This window comes from Schistocerca piceifrons, chromosome 4 (genome assembly GCF_021461385.2).
Source record: "Schistocerca piceifrons isolate TAMUIC-IGC-003096 chromosome 4, iqSchPice1.1, whole genome shotgun sequence".
NCBI classification, from domain to species: domain Eukaryota; kingdom Metazoa; phylum Arthropoda; class Insecta; order Orthoptera; family Acrididae; genus Schistocerca; species Schistocerca piceifrons.
In genome coordinates this window covers 550694865-550712832 of record NC_060141.1, presented here as the reverse complement: position 1 = coordinate 550712832, position 17968 = coordinate 550694865, and the positions used below count along the sequence as shown (strand labels likewise).

At 45.0% G+C, this 17968-nt stretch overlaps 1 protein-coding gene across 1 annotated transcript in view; it reads left to right on the top strand.

Annotated features, from left to right (window-relative positions):
• Positions 1-17968, top strand: part of LOC124795999 (protein FAM117B-like) — a 387013-nt gene that overhangs the window by 99998 nt on the left and 269047 nt on the right. Inside the window, exon 2 of the mRNA XM_047260081.1 lies at positions 4410-4444. The gene's annotated coding sequence lies outside the window, so the exon portion shown is untranslated. The remainder of the gene's footprint in view (positions 1-4409; positions 4445-17968) is intronic.

The window sequence follows — 17968 nt, the reverse complement described above, 5'->3', positions numbered from 1 at the left end:
GTGCTCAGAGCCATCTGAAGCATTTAGATAATCTCGTCGTGTGCAGGTGGGCATTATTTTGCTGAAATGTGAGCCGAAGATGGCTTACCATGGAGGGCCCATCATTGTCTGAGGCGTCTCCAGACACGTCGTCGTTAATCATCGGGACTCGGTTCGAAGAGGGACCTCACTGGATACAATTCTTCTCCAGTCGATGAGATTCCAGGCCGAAGACGTGTCTAGAGACGTTCCGGACACTGGTGGGATACCACCCTGACTGTTGCGCGCCATACTGCTCCATAAACACGAGTGATAGTCTATGGTGCCATTTCTTTTCAGAGCAGGACTCCTTTGGCTGTCATCCGCGAATCCTCTTACAACACAGCCATTTGTCGACGATATTCTATGCCCCGTTTTGTTGCCCTTTTTTGTTGCCCTTCATGGCAAGCCATTCTGGAATAACATTTCAACGAGATAATGCCCAGCCGCACAGAGAGAGATTTCCTACAGTCTTTCTACTTCCCAAAATCTTCTTGGCCAGCAAGATCGCCGATGTCACCGCAGTTGAGAACGTTTGGATCATTATGGGCAGGGCTCTCCAACTAGCTCGGAATTCTATCTAACGCGTTAGTTGGAAGAAATTTGGTGCGATTTCCCTCTGGAGGACATTGAATATCTGTACCAGTCAGTGCCAAGCCGAATAACTGCTTGCTTGATGGCCAGAGGTGGAGCAACACGCTACTGTCTTGCTTTATTAATGAAGCTCGTTCTCGTGAATAAATAATCCAATTTTCCTGATATTTTAATCATTTATTTATCTATACATGTACCGATTTCCGTCCCATTCGGACAATTCCTTAGTGCTCCGTCGCTCTCTCTCTTTTTTTAGTGTGTTTGCCGCAGGGCTACCGAACTTTATAGAGAGGATGTTGAGGCTGTTTCTGCCGGCGACATTCCCGCAATGCAGCGCTGCTATTGCCGATCTGCTAAAACAACTTTACCAGCAGTGCACGGTCGTTCTCAATAGCCGTTGCTTTCCGTACGGAAACGTTCTACCTTCTTGGCCCATTACACTAACAGTCGTTTCACAAAAGAAATCAATATGTACTGCCAAGCAACAAAGCAGCATACTGACGTCAAAACAGGAAATATTTCACATTACGACAATTTAGAGCGTCATATTTTCACCTGTCCGCAGAAAGCGGAACTGTTATTTGTTCAGCTTACTCTGCTAGCACACCGATTAATGTTTCAGCGTACTGCGATGTATACAGCTCATACTGTAGCACTCGGAACACCGTCGTTTTAAACGTAACCAACCAGCACAAAGAAACAGAGACAAATGGGGAACGACGATACAGGACAAAAACGCGGAAATCCACCGACCTGAACGATTTTGACAAAGGGAAGATTGTTATGGCCTGGCTCCTGCGAACGAGCATCTCGGAAACGGCGAAGCTGACTGGTTGTTTGCGTCCTACTGTGTGAGCAACTCTGGAAAGTGCCTGAAGGACGGTGAAATCTTATGTCCACGTGTCATCACAAGTGGAGATCGGACTCTCGCAAGCTCTGTAAAGCAGGACAGTCAATGATCTGTGGCAGATGAAGTGACAGAGTGCAATGCTGTTACAAGCACAAGTGTTGTGGAACATGGGCCTCCGCAGCAAAAGAAATGGTTCTAAGCACTATGGGATTTAACATCTGAGGTCATCAGTCCCCTAGAACTTAGAACTACTTAAACCTATCTAACCTAAGGACACATCGATGCCCGACGCGGGATTCGAACCTGAGACCGTAGCAGCAGCGCGGTTCCAGACTGAAGAGCCTAGAAACGATCGGCCACAGCGGCGGGCTCTCCGCAGCAAACAAATCCTAAATTATCCCATGTTGAACAGATGACATCTTCAGTTACGATTACAACAGGCACAGGATCATCGCAATTGTACCATAGATCAATAGGAAAATGTCACGTGGTTCGGATGAATCATGTTTCACGTTATACCAGGTCCATGACCGTGTTTGGATACACACTCATCCAGGCGACCGGCTGCTCGGAACATGCACCGCGCCGTAGACGCAGGCCGAGGGGGCAATATTATGTTACTGGGGGGACATTCACCTGGGCTTCCTTGGTGCTGTAGCCGTATTCGAAGACACCGTGTCAGCTGTGGATTACGTTAACTTAACTTTAACGTGTGCTACTTGCATTGCTTCATGCCTGAGATTCGAGCACGCACGGAGGCTTTCCGGCAGTTGTTCTTCCCGCGAACCAAACGCGACTGGAACAGGAAAGGGAGGTAATGACAGTGGCACGTGAATTGCCCTCCGCCACACACCGTTGGCTGGCTTGCGGAGTATAAATGTAGATGTAGATGTAGATATTTCTCCGGCGACGATGGCATCTTCCAGGAGGACAACTATCCCAGTGGTAAGGCCGAAAAGGCGTTACAGTGAACTGAGATGCATGACAGCGAACATAAGTTGGCGTCTTGGATGTCACCTTATATGAACTTGATGAAACACGTCTCGATATCTGGGGGCCCTATCTGGTGCCAGCTCCGCGTTCACAAACTACACTATGTGATCAGACGTATGCAGACACCTGGCTGAAAATGACTTACTGCTCTCCGTCGGTAATGCTGAAATTCAATATGGTGTTGGCCCACCCTTAGTCTTGATGATAGCTTTCGCGCTCGTAGGCATACATTCAATCAGGTGCTGGAAGGTTTCTTGGGGAATGGCAGCTCATTCTTCACGGAGTGCTGCACTGAGGAGAGGTATCGATGTCTGCATTCCAAAACATCCCAAAGGTTTTCTATAGGATTCAGGTCAGGACTTTGTGCAGGTCAGTCCATTACAGGGATGTTATTGTCGTGTAACCACTCCGCCACAGGCTGTGCATTATGAACAGGTGCTCGATCGTGTTGAAAGATGCAATCACAATCCCCTAATTCCTCTCCAACACTGGGAAGCGAGAAAGTCCTTAAAACATAATGTAAGCCTGCGTTGTGATAGTGCCACGCAAAACAACAAGGGGTGCAAGCCCCCTCCATGAAAACTACGGCCACACCATAACACCCCCGCCTCCAAATTTTACTGTTGGCATTACACACGCTGGCAGATGACGTTCACCGGACATTCGCCATACCCACACCCTGCCATAGGATCGCCAAATTGTGTACCATGATTCGTCACTCCACACAACGTTTTTCCACTGTTCTGTCATCCAATGTTTACGCTCTTACACCAAGCGAGGCGTCATTTGGCATTTACCGGCGTGATGTGTGGCTTATGAGCGGCCGCTCGACCATGAAATCCAAGTTTTCTCACCTCCCGCCTAACTGTCATAGCACTTGCAGTGAATCCTGATGCAGTCTGGAATTCCTGTATGATGTCTGGATAGATGTGTACGTATTACACATTACGATCCTCTTCAACTGTCGGCGGTCTCTGTCAGTCAACAGACGAGATCGTCCTGTACGCTTTTGTGCTGTACGTGTCCCTTCACGTTTCCACTTCACTATCACATAAGAAACAGTGGACCCAGGGATGTTTAGGAGTGTGGAAATCTAGCTTACAAACGTATTACACAAGTGACACTCAATCACCTGACCATGTTCGAAGTCTGTGAGTTCCGCGGATCGCCCCATTCTGCTCTCTCACGATGTCTAATGACTACTGAGGCCGCTGATATCGTCTACCTGGCAGTAGGTGGCAGCACATTGCACCCAATATGAAAAACGTATGTTTTTGGGGGTTTCCGGATACTTTTGATCACATAGAGTACCCCCCCCCCCCATTCCCCCCCCCCCCCCCCCCCCCGTAATTTGCGGGAAATTTTTTGATCTGTTCGTAGACAGCTGGTGTCCCATAGCTCAGAAAACGTGCCCTAGATTTTTCCAATCCATTGTTCGCAGAATCTCTGCTATACTGCATTCCAAACGCGAACCAAATAACTATTAAGCACGTGTTCGTAATGTTTTGGCACATTATTGTTTATTTACCGATGGTGTTTATCCTCATTGTGCTTGCTCTGTTTATAGCAATATTTAATATTTCGAATGTTTCAGACGGAATAAAACTGTATTCCAGATTGGGACTGTAACCTATTTGCGACGAAGTAAAAGAACTTCCTGCAAATGAAATTACATAATTGCATTATGTGTTGAGTGTACTAGAAATCAAGCTTTTTACAACTGAATTCACCCAAATACATGGCGCACATTACAGTCCCTTTGTGTAGCGCTCCTTCATAAAGTTTGTGTGTTTTTTTGTTTTTTGTTTTTCGTTTTTATTTCGTTCAACGAACTACTCCGAATTTACTCTTAAATTTTATTCTCTCTTGGTTGGTGCTATTGGTGTGCGTTGTGAATGCAATAAATACAGCATAGATGTAGCTGTCACCTAAAATCGTATTTCCTTTGTTGCAGGTGAAAGCTAGCCACGTGCATGGCTGCAGATTCGCGTAAGTAATGCTTTTTACCCACTTGTACCATGATGTAGCGTATGAAAACCATTCTTTTCATAATATAAAATGGATTATTTCTATTTCTTCTGGCTTTTGACTAACTTGTACAAAGAAAGAGAAGGCCTCACAAATGAAACCAGATGATTTCATCCTCACGTGACTCAGTGTGTGCATGTGGTTACAGGTACAGAACACTGCGTAATGTGATTGAAGTTTCTAACGTTTCTCGTGGGGTCCAAGGTTAGTTCAGCATGAATCACACAGTAAAATAAGTATAAACCATAAGGTGAACTGTACAGTAATTATTTTTCTCTTTCTGTCTTCCTGAGTGGACACTGTGTTATCCGAGTGTCCCGAGAAGATTTAAATTGCGACACCTACGCCGTTTTGCATTTCTTCAGAGAATTCATCGTTCCGGTATAAATTTAATGATATTTGATTCCTTTCAGATAATGGGTACGCTATCGGAAGGTAACCTTCCATTACAATCGGAATAATACATTAAAGAAAATCGTACTCGAAATACGAAATACAGCACCAAATTCATAAATAAAATCCAATAAATGGAAAGAAAAGTGAAATTTTTGCAGGGCACTCACGCAAATGGCGTGACACCGTCATACATGAAATAACGAATTACTAAGACGTACACTTGTGACACCTCATATGGATGTAGGCTGACAAATATAATACTTTCTCCAATGTACGGTGACTCAGTTACGATATATCAGTCAGTTAGTTTCCTTCTGTTGGATTTAATATGGAAAGGCTCCTCCAGATTAATGCGCAAATAAACTGGAATTCACTAATCGTTATCAAAAATGAAAATTCCACGCCTATCCCTTCAGTGAGAAGGAAGAAGTCATCAGTTCGGACTGCATGCAGTAGTCAAGTATCTGAAAGATCATTTAATAGTGCTTCAATATCTATCATTCGTGATATGACAGCAGTTCAGTTACCCAGTGTTACCATACGTAACACATCAGCGAACAGCGACGGAGCAACATATGTCGTCTTGCCTTACTCACTTCCTGAGAAACTAGTTAGTATGCAAAGCTATTGTACACAATTTTATCGTTAGCCTCCAACCATGGCTCAATGTGCGTAAACCTAATCATCAGAATAACTTTCACCTTAGGAATAACTTTATCTGAGATCACAACAACAAGATGGCGGGGTTCTATTTGAGGCACATTTAAGTAAAGCAGGAATAAAATAAATAATCTTTCTGGTAAATCGCAGTGCAACACGTGTTGTTGATAATAAATGTATTATTCCTCATAAGCATGGACACAAGTTACATCCTGTTAAGACAATTTATGCAGTTCTACTCTAGGTAGGAGCCAGGCATTCGTCTGATTTGAACTGCAAGCACCTTGTAGGTGAATCGGGGTTCGGTCCAGATTACTCTTAAATGCAGCGACTAAAGTAGAGCATTTTTTAACTCACTGGGCTCGTAATCCTAAGTAGTAGGAGAAAGAATATTAATGACAGGAACGTACTAGTAATTTCTTAAAGGGGATCATTGTTGCCATCGACCGCAAAGTTAATCATTTATAAAATATTCTATTGCAATTGCAATTTGGGCCATGTGGCCATTATCAAATGCAGTAGTTCTAAAACTACGCCGGCCGTTGTGACCGAGCGGTTCTAGATGCTTCAGTCCGGAACCGCGAGACTGCTACGGTCACAGGTTCGAATCCTGCTTCGGGCATGGATGTGTGTGATGTCCTTAGGTTAATTAGGTTTAAGTAGTTCTAAGTTCTAGGGGACTGATGGCCTCAGATGTTAAGACCCATAGCGCTCAGAGCCATTTGAACCATCTAAAAGTGCGTTTCAGGGCACATAAAAACTTTTCGCAGTGCTCCACTTGATAACGGACACACGGGCGAAATTGGAATAGTGAATTTTACGATAAATAATTCTTTAAAAATACGTTTTCTGTCTGTCAGTCGCTGGTTTTATTTCTAAAATACCGGTTTCGGGCAATGTCAGATGAACTGATAGTTTCATAAGACTCTGTAACCATGAGGTATGATCTGAAGATGGGCAACAGCGTCCTTTTGTTATGAAGTTAAAACATCGACCGGAAAATAATGCTGTTCTGTATACGGAAAATAAGGTTCGCGGATAATTTCCTGTGACAAATACGTCCAGTTCTGTTACTACTTTGTAGCCAACCGCTGAGAAATTAGTCACTGCTAGTAATTGCTTGTGTTCATATTTACAGTGAATGGCATAGCTGGCATCAGTTCTGAAGCATATTCAAAAACACAGGTAAACTGTCTACTATTGCTTGTCTTCTGTATAGAAACGACTAAAAATAGTAGTATGAGAGATATTTTTGTGCATATGAAGTCATTGTAGCTGCATGTGTCTGTAATTTAGTAGATAGAGTACTCTAAAAATTGTCCTTAAAAACTTCAAGAACTTGTAGAGAAAACTGAGAAGATAATATTTTGAAGTGGAACCCTTGTACGGAAATGTACAGATTCCGCGCTACAACTATATGAAAACACGTTCGTAACGTGACTACTTTCATACGTAATTTTTTAGGCGTGACCTTGTACATCACCTGTTATACAGTTCCACTCATTAATAAGCAAATAAACAAAAAGAAACTTCATCAGGTTTCTCAAACACTGTTGTTTACAGCTAAACTTAATTCGCGTGTGCGGCGTCTCCTTGGAGCACAAGAGTCACGCCTGCTGTCAATGAAGGTACCTTTTCTCGAAGCCATTGCGTAATTGTGGCGAAAAGAGTATGAGACGCCGCTCGAGATTAGCCGAGCGGTCCAGGGCGCTGCAGTCATGGACTGTGCGGCTGGTCCCGGCGGAGGTTCGAGTCCTCTCTCGGGCATGGGGTGTGTGTTTGTCCTTAGGATAATTTAGGTTAAGTAGTGTGTAAGCTTAGGGACTGATGACCTTAGCAGTTAAGTCCCATAAGATTAAAAAAAAAAAAGAAAAAAGTATGAGACGGAGACGCGTTGGGGATAACGATGCTGATAAAGGAGACGAACAGCTCTTCCATTACCGTGAGCTTTGCCATACAGAAACATCATGTCCGTGTATTCCGCAAATGTGTACGCAATCATATTGCTCTAAAGCTCACTTGCATGAGGTTCGAACCAGGTCAGAGAGGTAGGATGGACGTCAAATGACACCACCGGATCCGGCGTAAACACCCCGCATCCTGTCGCAAACCCACCAAGCAAATACGTTTTCAAATGGCTGCAGCACAGAAACTTTACATTTCTGGACATGAGCTCAAGTTCCAATTTCCGTTTACTCAGTCTCCTAGTCCTAGAAGTTTGTCGCCAGATAAACAAAGTAAGGGCCTACGGAATATCAGACCAGCTGTTTGGCTGGATTGAAGAGTTTTTAGCAAACAGAACGTAGCAAGTTGTTCTCAATTGAGAGACGTCTACAGACGTTAAAGTAACCTCTGGCGTGCCACAGGGGAGTGTTATGGGACCATTGATTTTCACAATATATGTAAATGACCTAGTAGATAGTGTCGGATGTTCCAAGCGGCTTTTCGCGGATGATGCTGTAGTATACAGAGAAGTTGCAGCATTAGAAAATTGCAGCGAAATGCAGAAAGAGCTGCAGCGGATAGGCACTTGGTGCAGGGAGTGGCAACTGACCCTTAACGTAGACAAATGTAATGTATTGCGAATACTTAGAAAGAAGGATCCTTTATTGTATGATTATATGGTAGCGGAACAAACACTGGTAGGTGTTACTTCTGTAAAATATCTGGGAGTATGCGTGCGGAACGATTTGAAGTGGAATGATCATATAAAATTAATTGTTGGTAAGGCGGGTGCCAGGTTGAGATTCATTGGGAGAGTCCTTAGAAAATGTAGTCCATCAACAAAGGAGGTGGCTTGGAAACACTCTTTCGACCTATGCTTGAGTATTGCTGACCAGTGTGGGATCCGTACCAGGTCGGGTTGACAGAGGAGACAGAGAAGATCCAAAGAAGAGCGGCGCGTTTCGTCACAGGGTTATTTGGTAAGCGTGATAGCGTTACGGAGATGTTTAGCAAACTCAAGTGGCAGACTCTGCAAGAGAGGCGTTCTGCATCGCGGTGTAGCCTGCTGTCCAGCTTTCGAGAGGGTGCGTTTCTGGATGAGCTATCGTATATATTGCTTCCCCTACTTATAACTCCCGAGGAGATCACGAATGTAAAATTAGAGGGATTCGAGCGCGTACGGAGGCTTTTCTGCAGTCGTTCTTCCCGCGAACCATACACGACTGGAACAGGAAAGGGAGGTAATGACAATGGCACGTAAAGTGCCCTCCGCCACACACCGTTGGGTGGCTTCCGGAGTATAAATGTAGATGTAGATGTAATGGTAATTTTAGAGCACTGTGTATGCTTTTACGACGTTCGTGGTATCTGCCTCCGCGCATGTACTGTACTTTCACATTCTCGTTTTCGGAAAGCGAGCATGGACGAGCGAACTCACAGACGAAAGGGTTCATGGAGGAGAACTGGTTCTGTCAGGGTTTGCAAAACGGGTTTGCCGCCCAGTAGCTCCAGACAAGCTGTTATTTTGAAATACGCCGAAGAGGAGAGTGTTAGTGTTTTATTGTTGGTGCGGTGGTGCAGTGGTGACGCAAGCTGCAGGAGCGGGGTGGGGGTGGAGGTGGGGAGGATGCTGAGCTGAGGAAAAACAGATAGACCGCAAAGTATTTAAGACAAGTGCCGTGGGAAAAACCGCGCGAGGCGATCTGCTGAGATGAGATGAGTGGAGGCGGCTGCACGCGGCGAGACACGTGAGCAGCGGGCAGTGGGCAGGCAGGCAGGCCGGCAGGGTGGCCGTGACCGCCAGGCCGCAGCGAGACGCGGCTGGAGCGAGGACGTCCGCCACGCCCCGAGCTCTGCCGCTGCTGCCTACCTCTGCACGCCACAGCTGGCCGTGCCGGCTCCACCCGGCTGCAGTCGTGAGAGACTAGCCGCAGCAGCTCTTCATACTTAATGTCTGCCCTCTGGTAATGAACTGTAACCTGGGGGCTCATACGGTTTCTTTCCCGTTATTGTCATTTCATTCCCCTGCCCCACGAGGGAAGGGGTGTGCTGGCAATGGCACAATTCGCTGCTCTTCAGCCAAAGGATTACATACAACATCACTGGAGAACAGTACATATACAAAATACGGGGATAAAAGATGAGCCGGCAGGTGTGGCCGTGCGGTTCTAGGCGCTTCAGTCTGGAACCGCGTGACCGCTACGGTTGCAGGTTCGAATCCTGCCTCGGGCATGGATTTGTGTGATGTTCCTAGGTTAGTTAGGTTTAAGTAATTCTAAGTTCTACGGGACTGATGACCTCAGAAGTTAAGTCCCATAGTGCTCAGACCCATTTGAACTATTTGATAAAAGATGAATTTTCACATAAGGCGAAAAAATTGGAGTTGAAATATACCAAAAATGGGTAGTTTGACAAGGCATGTTTACATTAAGTCGACGTATAGTTACAATGACACCGTAGGTACGAATAGCACAATTAAGAACAGCGTTCACGCTTTGGGATGACGACGCTGATCACACACTGTACTTGTAGTAAATATATGGCGAGCACCAAACACGACAAAGTAACTGCGTTAAAAGTTAAAGGGCCTGCCAAAGGAGGGGAGAACAGAGAGGAGGGAGGGAGGAAAGAGAGATGGGGGTTTGAGGGTGGAGGGGGGGGCAGGAAGCGGTGGAAGGGGTGGAATCGGTAGCACACCAAGGGGCAGGAGATGGGGAAGGAGCGCAAGGACTGAGAAAGGAGAAGTGTCAAGGACGGAGTGGGGGGGGTGAAGGGGGGAGTAAACAGCAGAGGGGGGAGGGTAAGGAGAGAGAGCTCAAGGGAGGAGGGCAGGGGAGGAGGAGGTTGGTCGGAGTTGGAAGGAAGGATGAATATCGGAGTGAAGCACATCATTCGCGATGGGGAGACGTTGGAAGTTCCTTTGGGAGAGAAGGTAGAGGGTGTGGAGACGGAGGGAGGGTGGGGCACATCGCTAAAGGCGCGGCAGAAGGCGGTGAGTAGAGAGAAAACGTGATACCAGACACAATGTTGTGATATGGGGGGGGGGGGAATCGGGGCAGCGGTTGATGTAGGGGATACAGATGTGTTCAAGGAAAAGGAGGAGCTGTGGGAAGGGGATGAGGACATAGAGGACCCTCGTGGAGGATGGGAGACGGATGCGGAAAGCGCGGCAGAACGCTTTGCGTTAAAGGATTTGGAGGGCTTTATACAATTTTGGAGGGGCGGAGATCCAGTCAACACTGGCATAACAAAGGATGGGAATAGGTGCACTCCCCATGTCTGGGTGGACAGGAGTTTCATGAGCCACACTGTGGGCTTTGCGTTAGATGGTAAGGAGAGTTCAGGTGAGGTGATGGCTGAGGGTGAGGCCAAGATATTTCAAGGTGGGGTAAGTTGGATAGGGTAGTCGTAGATGGTGAGGTAGAAATAATGGAGCTGCAAGGGAGGGGGTGGTACGTCATCTAATGATTGATTGGGTTTCGGAAGGATCGATTTGAAGCAGCCACTGGTTACACTATGTGGTAAACTGGTTTAGGGGGCTTCGGAGAGAGTTTTGGGACTGTTGAAGGGTAGGATAGAGTGAAAGGTAGGCGGTGTTATCAGCATGCTCATACGGTATTATGATTCTCTTGTTGTCTCTTATATCAAATCTGACCCACACATAAGTAAACACAATATCACCGAGAGGAAATTTGGAAATTTGTGGTAAGATCTAATGAGACCAAACTGCTGAGGTCATCGGTCCCTAAGCCTACACACTACTTAATCTAACTAACTTACGCTAAGGACAACACAAACAATCCATGCCCGAGCGAGGACTCGAACCTCCGTCGGGGGGGAGGGGAGGGAGGTAGAGCCGCGTGAACCGTGACGTGACGCTTGAGACCGAGCGGCTACCCCACGCGGCTCACCGTGAGGAATAGAGTTTCGTAGTGGGAAGGATTTTCGCAGAACGCAATTGAAGAAACGAGAGGAGGGGCCGGTTAACCTAAATTAACCAAGACAAAACTGAAATTAGAATCCTCACTGTAGAACTTACTCAAATAAATGGCGCACCGGACACACAAGGATCAGTAATCACATAAAAACGAAAGTCGCAAACACTGGGAGAGGGCGCTACGGACACAAGAGGGGGTTGCTATACAAACACGGGCAAAGCGCGCGGAGACCGTCGCCATTCACGCCATGGAAACGTCGAGAGTAACATGGCTAGCTATACATAGCGTGAAATGATTGCGATGGATTTGATTTGCGGCGCGGGCAGGTGCAATGTATCGTGCGAAATATCTTGATAGAAAGGTGCCGTGCCACACATTGTTCGCCGCCCTGTATCGACGATTGTGCGAAAGGGGCTCGTTCCATGTGCACACGCTTGATGGTGGTCGCCAGCGAACAACACTGACACTAGTGGCGAAGAAAGCGTTCTCGAAAGGGTGCAGCGTACGCCGTGAAAAGTACACGCGCCACTGATATCCCCATCATTCCGTCTGGACCATTGTACACGACGGAGGACTGCATCCGTTTAATCTCTAACACGTCCAGGCATTGATAGTGGGGAACTACAACAAGTCCGAGAAGCGTGTTTGGATAGCCTAAGTGGTAAGGCGACGGCTCGCGATAAGCGGGAAATCCGGGTTCGGATGTCACCGATAGGTATTATAGCTATAATCAACACAGCTGATGCTCAAAGAATTCGCAATCAACGAAAATATTTCGAAAAGAAAATATTTCGACGGCTGTACGATCGTCAAGTAAAATGAGCTAACTGTGTAATTTGATAATATCGGTTTCTCACTCTGTGTTACAAGCGTAATCTTCTGTTTATCAACAAGTCGAGAGAGAGAGAGAGAGAGAGAGAGAGAGAGAGAGAGAGCTGCCATTCATTACAAACGACCACGTCGCTCGATCGCTCGACAGTCCGTTACGACAGTCCAAAGACTAATTTTCCTCGTAGTCAACAGTATCATCATCTACTTTACCTGACAAAACGTTGACGCCATTTAAGTAGCTCATTCTGAGGTGAAAATCTACAAACTTTACAAATCTGTATCATCCACGTTGTATGTTTCACAATAATTAAAATGTACTTTAACTGTACAATTTGTCATCATTATTTGCGTTGCAATTTACCCTTATCAGTGAGGCACGTTAAAAGAACTTGTCATTACGTAACGCCAATATGTGAGTCATCACAATGCTGGAAGCAGAAGGGGGCTAAAGGCTGCTACTTTCTACTGACTGCAGTGGGTGATAATGTAAGGTTTTGATTTCAGACGACCATCCGACAGAACTATCAGGAGTGAGTGACCGGAGTCTCAGACTTTCGAACTACACGATGTGTAACGTCATGGGGCAAGGTGCGAGCAAGCGACCCGGATCTGCCTGTCGTCTCGCCCGATCTTAATCCATGTAGCGGACGTGCTTAGGGAATTCCCCCGCACTGCACACGATAAAGTTCACTCTCGTTCCGTAACACTTGAGTGGCGCGTAAAGACCAGATAACAAAGACGTAATGTTGCCTGGAAATTTATTGCCATGCAGGTCCGTCTTGTAATTTGAGTTTCAATTCGTGCAGTACCTGGAAAGAGAAGCTGTCTTCGCGAGATAGAAAACCCAGAGGATCATATATTTTATAGCTTTTGTCAGTTTGTTTTCCTTTACCGAGCTGTTGAAAGTGCCAACACATGCTTTTTTTCTATTTTCTCCTATCATGTTATTATGTATTGTCATTTTATTTTACGAAACCCCTTTGTCTTAATTTTTGCTCCGCTGCCGTTGTCAAATTTACCTGGTCACTTGTTTCTCTGTATTTGTTTCTAGGTGTCGTGATATGTGCGCTATCTTTAGTTTCGGTATCTAGTAGTATCTTCTGCATCTTAAGCTACTCGCCCTGCCGTTTATTCCTGACTATTTGTTTCTTTGTGTTATTTGTAGCCGGCCGTTGTGGCCGAGCGGTTCTACGCGCTTCAGTCTTGAACCGCGCGACCACTACGGTCGCAGGTTCGAATCCTGCCTCGGGCATGGATGTGTGTGATGTCCTTAGGTTAGTTAGGTTTAAGTAGTTCTAAGTTCTAGGGGACTGATGACCTCAGATGTTAAGTCCCATAGTACTCAGAGCCATTTGCTATTTGTAGATGTCATATATGAGTCCTGTCATTAGTTCACGTATCTCAACGGTACAACAGTTCTGCAATGTTAAAGATCTATGGCCTATTTCTGCATCAGCGATAAATATGTTCAGATGGATCTCCAGTGAACTAGTGATCAAGCTAAGCGACATAAAAGTCCCCAGACGGCTAAATTTCTGTAGTTTTCTGACATTAACGAGGAATAACAATGTTTTCCTCTAATGACTAACTTCTTCCATGACAGCCAACTGGTAGAACCTGCCTGTAGTGACTACATCAATGACGCAGTAGAGGAAACATTCCCCCTCTTCTTCCCCGCTTGCTCTCAAGTACCTCCCCCATGGCAATAATGCGCGTGAGAACAGAATATTTGAAAACGTTGCAACGACGTCAGTGGTACATTAAACATTTCTCCTCTTCTCCTCCTCTTTTTTTCTTCTCCTTTTCCTAGACAGTAGTGTGCGTGACAACAGAATTCTCGGAAGCATTGTAACACTTTAATTTACGTATACACTGTCTGATGAATTACATGATCTGATGAATGGAATGGACAGAGTACACAATATGGACTGAGAGTAAATCGAAGAAAGACGAAAGTAATGAGAAGTAGCAGGAATGAGAACAGGGAGAACTGAACATTAGGATTCATGGCTACGAAGTAGACGATGTTAAGGAATTCTGCTACCTAGGCAGCAAATAACCAATGACGGAAGGAGCAAGGAGGACATCAAAATCAGACTAGCACTGGCAAAAAGGGCATTCTGGCCAAGAGAATTCTACTAGTATCAAACATAGGCCTTAATTTGAGGAAGAAATTTATGGGAATATACATTTGGAGCACAGCGTTGTATGCTAGTGAAACATGCGCTGTGGGAAAACCGGAACAGAAGAGAATTGAAGCATTTGAGATGTGGTGCTGCAGACGAATGTTGAAAATTAGGTGGACTGATAAGGTAAGGAATGAGGAGGTTCTGGGCAGAATCGGAGAGGAAAGGAATATGTGGAAAACACTGATAAGGAGAAGGTAAAGGATGATAGGATATATGTTAATGGACTGACTTTTATGGTAATAGAGGGAGCTGTAGAGGGCAAAAATTGTAGAGGAAGATAGACATTGGAATGCATCAAGCAGATAATTGAGGACGTAGGTTGCAAGTGTTACTCTGAGATGAAGACGTCAGCACAAGAGAGGAATTCGTGGCGGGTCACACCAAACCTGTCAGAAGCCTGATGAAAAAGAAAAAAAATGTCTGCTCAAACGTATCCAGGCACCTATTAGTAGACTTTAATATGGAGTGAGTCCACAGTTTGCCTTTATGGAGACTTGAATGCAGTTAGGGACACTCTTAATAAGGTGTCTGAATGTCTGTGGAACAATGGCAGTCCATTCTTCCTCAAACGCCGAAACCAGAGAAAAAATTGATTATGGACTGTGGGGTCTGGATCTAATTCAACGTTCCAAGTCATCATAGAGGCGTTTCATTGAGTTCAAGTCGAGACTCTGGACGGCCCAGTCCACTCCAGGATATTCTTGTCCACAAACCATTGCCTCAGACACGCTCCTTTATGATAAGACGCGTTGTCATGCTGATACAAAGTAACATCGTCTCTGCACTGTTCCTCTAATGTATGCAGTACATAATACTGTAAAATGGATTAAGAGGAATAAGGGCAGCACGAGCTAACCACACAAGCTAACCACGAATAAACTCCATACCATAACCATCTCCTCCGTTCTTCACACTTGACAGTACGTGTAGTGGCAGGTAACGTTCTCCAGGCATTCGCCAAATCCAAACCCTTCCACCGGATTTTTTTTTGGTCATCAGTCTACTGACTGGTTTGATGCGGCCCGCCACGAATTCCTTTCCTGTGCTAACCACTTCATCTCAGAGTAGCACTTGCAACCTACGTCCTCAATTATTTGCTTGACGAATTCCAATATCTGTCTTCCTCTACAGTTCTTGCCCTCTACAGCTCCCTCTAGTACCATGGGAGTCATTCCCTCATGTCTTAGCAGATGTCCTATCAGCCTGTCCCTTCTCCTTATCAGTGTTTTCCACATATTCCTTTCCTCTCCGATTCTGCGTAGAACCTCCTCATTGCTTACCTTATCAGTCCACTTAATTTTCAACATTCGTCTATAGCACCACATCTCAAATGCTTCGAATCTGTTCTGTTCCGGTTTTCCCACAGTCCATGTTTCACTACCATACAATGCTGTACTCCAGACGTACATCCTCAGAAATTTCTTCCCCAAATTAAGGGCGGTATTTGATATTTGTAGACTTCTCTTGGCCAGAAATGCCTTTTTTGCCATAGCGAGTCTGCTTTTGATGTCCTCCTTGCTCCGTCCGTCATTGGTTATTTTACTGCCTAGGTAGCAGAATTCCTTAACTTCATTGACTTCGTGACCATCAATCCTGATGTTAAGTTTCTCGCTGTTCTCATTTCTACTACTTCTCATTACCTTCGTCTTTCTCCGATTTACTCTCCAACCATACTGTGTACTCATTAGACTGTTCATTCAGTTCAGCAGATCATTTAATTCTTCTTCACTTTCACTCAGGATAGCAATGCCGTCAGCGAATCGTATCATTGATATCCTTTCACCTTGTATTTTATTTCCACTCCTGAACCTTTCTTTTATTTCCATCATTGCTTCCTCGATGTACAGACTGAAGAGTAGGGGCGAAAGGCTACAGCCTTGTCTTACACCCTTCTTAATACGAACACTTCGTTCTTGATCGTCCCCTCTTATTATTCCCTCTTGGTTGTTGTACATATTGTATATGACCCGTCTCTCCCTATAGCTTACCCCTACTTTTTTCAGAATCTCGAACAGCTTGCACCATTTTATATTGTCGAACGCTTTTTCCAGGTCGACAAATCCTATGAAAGTGTCTTGATTTTTCTTTAGCCTTGCTTCCATTATTAGCCATAACGTCAGAATTGCCTCTCTCGTCCCTTTACTTTTCCTAAAGCCAAACTGATCGTCACCTAGCGCATTCTCAATTTTCTTTTCCATTCTTCTGTATATTATTCTTGTAAGCAGCTTGGAGGCATGATCTGTTGAGCTGATTGTGCGATAATTCTCGCACTTGTCAGCTCTTGCCGTCTTCGGAATTGTGTGGATGATGCTTTTCCGAAAGTCAGATGGTATATCGCCAGACTCATATATTCTACACACCAACGTGAATAGTCGTTTTTTTGCCACTTCCCCCAATGATTTTAGAAATTCTGATGGAATGTTATCTATCCCTTCTGCCTTATTTGACCGTAAGTCCTCCAAAGCTCTTTTAAATTCCGATTCTAATACTGGATCCCCTATCTCTTCTAAATCGACTCCTGTTTCTTCTTCTATCACATCAGACAAATCTTCACCCTCATAGAGGCTTTCAATGTATTCTTTCCACCTATCTCCTCTCTCCTCTGCATTTAACAGTGGAATTCCCGTTGCACTCTTAATGTTACCACTGTTGTTTTTAATGTCACCAAAGGTCGTTTTGACTTTCCTGTATGCTGAGTCTGTCCTTCCGACAATCATATCTTTTTCGATGTCTTCACATTGTTCCTGCAGCCATTTCGTCTTAGCTACCCTGCACTTCCTATTTATTTCATTCCTCAGCGACTTGTATTTCTGTATTCCTGATTTTCCCGGAACATGTTTGTACTTCCTCCTTTCATCAATCAACTGAATTATTTCTTGTGTTACCCATGGATTCTTCGCAGCTACCTTCTTTGTACCTATGTTTTCCTCCCCAACTTCTGTGATGGTCCTTTTTAGAGATGTCCATTCCTCTTCAACTGTACTGCCTACTGCGCTATTCCTTGTTGCTGTATCTATAGCGTTAGAGAACTTCAAACGTATCTCGTCATTCCTTAGTACTTCCGTATCCCACTTCTTTGCGTATTGATTCTTCCTGACTAATGTCTTGAACTTCAGCCTACGCTTCATCACTACTATATTGTGATCTGAGTCTACATCTGCTCCTGGGTACGCCTTACAATCCAGTATCTGATTTCGGAATCTCTGTCTGACCATGATGTAATCTAATTGAAATCTTCCCGTATCTCCCGGCCTTTTCCAAGTATACCTTCTCCTCTTGTGATTCTTGAACAGGGTATTCGCTATTACTAGCTGAAACTTGTTACAGAACTCAATTAGTCTTTCTCCTCTTTCATTCCAAGCCCATATTCTCCTGTAACCTTTTTTTCTACTCCTTCCCCTACAACTGCATTCCAGTCGCCCATGACTATTAGATTTTCTTCCCCCTTTACGTACTGCATTACCCTTTCAATATCCTCATACACTTTCTCTATCTGTTCATCTTCAGCTTGCGACGTCGGCATGTAT